The 4,094-nt window shown below is 28.5% G+C and overlaps 1 long non-coding RNA gene across 1 annotated transcript in view; it reads right to left on the bottom strand.

The window, feature by feature from the left end:
* The window catches only part of LOC136796590 (uncharacterized), a 241,242-nt gene that overhangs the window by 72,762 nt on the left and 164,386 nt on the right, over nucleotides 1–4,094 (bottom strand). The window lies entirely within an intron of this gene.

The raw sequence follows: 4,094 nt of genomic DNA, 5'->3' as shown, positions 1-4,094 counted from the left end.
ATCATTATAGGGGTACAGTCTGGTACAAAAGTAACCCCTAACTATATACAACCTTTAATTATATTATTTCAAATTCTTGAGACAAGGTAATTATTTATTAAATAAATCAAAAATTCGTATCCATTTCTGTCTCAACACTTTATTTTTCACCAGTCCAACGTTTCGGCCATTCTAGCCATCTTCAAGGCATCTTCAATATAATTTCTTCCTCACATTAATTTAAAGTTTCTTTTGCAGCCTATTCTGCCCAGGTCATTTTCTTTATTATAAGTTAAAAGTCTTTTTTTAAAAAATTTAAAATCATTAATATTTAATTTTCCTCTATTAACTTTATCAACAATTAATAGAGGACAATTAAATGTTAATGATTTTAAATTTTTAAAAATAGAGTTTTAACTTATAATAAAGAAAATGACCTGGACAGAATAGGCTGCAAAAGAAACGTTAAATTAATGTGAGGAAGAAATTATATTGAAGATGTCCTTGAAGATCGCTAGAATGGCCGAAACGTTGGACTGGTGAAAAATAAAGTGTTGAGACAGAAATGGATACGAATTTTTGATTTATTTAATAAATATATACAATCTGTTATTATTAAAAAATAAATTGATAAAGATTATACTTTTTAATAATACAGAAAAGTAAAATTAATAACAATAATAATGACATTCGTAAACCTATTAAAAACAAACAATTGCTCACTAATGGGTAAAAAAAAATAAAACAAGTTAATTAGAAAAAAAAGACGGAGATAGAAAAATAATAATAATAAATAAATTAGAAGTAGGGTGGATAATAGAATTAATAAATATAGAATTTATAAAAAAATGCTTTGTAGCAGACTGAGTTCAGTCTTCGGGTTGAGGTTGGGTTTCCCTGGTCGTTAGTCACTGCTCGTTTAACTGTCGGTAAATGGGAGTGGAAATTAATGATTCGTTCCTTGACGTAATCTTCTATCGACTCCATTTGTAATTCCCGATGCAATTGGCTGTTTCTTATAAACCTACGAGCATTTGGAGTTTATTTTGAAAATATTGTAATTTTTTTTTTTAATTTTCGTAACGGATTCCGCTCCCAAGACTTCACAGCAGTGGCCTGAGAATTGTACCAAAAATCCAGATTTTCTTAAATTTAGTTAAATCATTATGTGGAAGTAACCGCTTTAAATTTTGTGCCAGTAAACAATGATTTTTATTTTACTGTACCTAGATCTCCATTGCCTACATCAACATTTTTATGACATTAAAAATTTAGATTCATTTTATGGAATATTATTCAATAATAATATCTATAAATGCTCACATAATTCAAATGTTCGACGCCGATCCTATTAATCGTTCTCTACATACATCTCTACAGTTAGGCCACTCCAAATCCAAATATACTAAATCAATTTTAATAAACTCCTCTTATATACGGTTCGGGTAAGTTTTATTACAATTTTAGGGATCCGTTCGTTACTTAATCTCACAATCTTGTACGCCGCAACACTATAACCTGAATTATATTTACCAAGTGAATTTCCCTTAATTAAGCATTGTGTAGACTTCTAAATTCACCCGTTAATTCATCCTTTTTCGTCTCAATATTTTACATAATGCTTTATTTTTAATAAACTTAAGATTTATTATTGAACAGGTTTCGTATATGTAAAAGACAGTGGGAAGAATAATTGTTTTGTAAATTATAACTTTTATGTTTTGGACAGGGGGTGTGATCATAGAAATTTTGAAAAAAAGTAAAAACCTACTAAAAGTTTTATGATTATTATTACTCACTGAAATATTCATTTAATGTTAAACTGGACTAAAAATTACTCATTTTTGAAAATATTTTATTTTAAATTATGTAATCAGTAAAAAATAACAACCTAAAAAATAGTAAACAAAAAAAATATTTATACGTTATCCAACATTTTAGGCAGTTGATCTCTGATACAATCTGACAGCCCTGATGAAGCCCTTGAAAGTGGGACGAAACGTTGGTTAACAATAAATTTCTATTACTAGTTTGATAACTTATTGACCGCCACCCGAACTATCCCCCTACAATATTTTTTTTTTTTAATATTTTACATTTTAGTATTTTTGAAATATTAAGTTGTCTAAAAATTAGATATTTTTTATCAGAAAAATGCATTGTTATATAATGAAAAATCTATACCACTACATTATCTTTCATCAGGTACATTACTGGCTAATAATAATATATCTTGATAATGAGCTCAATAGTGTAACTGTATGGTTATCATAAATATTTGTTTAGTAAAATTGTTTGAAATTGATTTTATTTAATAATAATTTGGTAATTAGACATTTTAATAAATAGTTTGTCGTTGATAATTGGTCAGGATAGCTAATCATTGAACATTGAAAATGAATTTATAAAGAATGTTAAGGCTATGTGGACATATTTTACTATAAATTTCTTTGAGAAATATAAAAAAAGAAATAACTATGCTATAAGTATGCTACCGTATCAGTGATAAATTAAATATCGGCTTATATTATTTAAAAGAAAATCATTTATTTGTATATGTATTAACAAATTAAAGTACTCAAGAAAATTATTTATCGAATTTTGTTTGATGATAGAGTTAATTGTTTTTATTGTAGGGAATGGTATCAATAAAGTTATTATACGACTCATGAAGGACATAATAATTTCATGCAATACTCATTTATTTAATTTCATCCTCGGCCAACCAGTGATGTCACGAGAACGCATTTACTGAAGGCGACTTCTTGGCCCTCTGTGAAAAAGTTCCTTGTAACAACACGATTGTGACTAATTATCAACGCCTTATGTATAAAATGAAGGGTCAGAAGTGAAATACTAGACCTATGGTTGTACAATAAGGTAATTTTGTCAGAATCATGTTCGACCATCTTATTTTCCCCTACTAAGAGTTGGAAGAGAGTTTTATAAGTAGGTGTGAATCCCTGAGGTCTCCTGAATGTACAGGATTGACTCGCCCTCTCCCATATTTATAAAAATATGATAATATGGTTGTAAGAAAATATAATTTGAATTGAACGAACAATACTAACTTAAATATTATAAAACAATTATTTAAAAATTGGTATTGTTTGTTTAATTCAATTAATTATTGTTTGATTAATTCAAGGTTCTTTCTTTCTACGCATATTAATTGTATACTAATTATTAAACTTTACTTGGCAACAAATATGTGTACATGGTTTCAAAGCAGTTAAGGCGGACCCTTTGTTGATGCTTCTGCCTGTGTTGTGTCCTCAGGCTGACTTGGCAGAGGATCTAAGCCCAGAGGAATTTATTTGATATGCTCGTTAGAGATCTGTGAAGTAATCTTGGTGAAGGTCTTCATCTCAAGCAGAAAGGTTTGGACACATCTAATATAGTACTTTTCTTTATATACCTCTCTACAATAATAAATATCCCCATAATCCTGAAAATTGTATATCAAATTTTATGAAGTGTTTTATTTTTTAAACAACAAAACATTAAAAAATAATTTATTTCTTCTCATATACATATTGTAAAGTCTTAATAGTTTTTAATAAAATATTTTTCTTTTAACTAACCTAAAAACAATAAAAATATTTTATAGACTCTGACGACTTTATGAGATGTTTTATAGAAGTTTTTCGAAATTATAATTTTAATTTAATCTCTAAAACACCTACTTGACAAACGCTCTAAACGTCTCATTCACTCCAAAAAAGTTTATATATTATGATAATCAGAACAATTTGGAAATACGGAATTGAGCACTGGGGATCTACCAAACCATCAAATTCCTCCCGTATCCAATCCTTACAATCCAAAATAGACCTTAATATCCCTTTCGTTAAATAGAGATGCGTTTTTCATTCCAAACTCCTTACCCGTCCTAAACCATCAGTTCTTAATCTCTCATCCTTAACAATCCCTGATAATCCTCAGAAGCGTCAGATACGAAGATGGCCAAGGGACCTTCTTATTTAAATTAATGTTTGAAGTACCTCCATCGTGTGGTTCTTTCGCAAGATTTTCAAGTGCTTGAATCATACTAATATACCACGTATTTCCATATTGTATTTTTTAAAATTTTTTATTGCTTGTCGTATGTTTTG

This window comes from Halyomorpha halys, unplaced genomic scaffold (genome assembly GCF_000696795.3).
Source record: "Halyomorpha halys isolate HHAL.00 unplaced genomic scaffold, Hhal_1.1 Scaffold931.1, whole genome shotgun sequence".
Lineage (NCBI taxonomy): Eukaryota > Metazoa > Arthropoda > Insecta > Hemiptera > Pentatomidae > Halyomorpha > Halyomorpha halys.
Note: the sequence above shows the minus strand (reverse complement) of the source record. Positions and strands in the feature narration are given on the sequence as shown.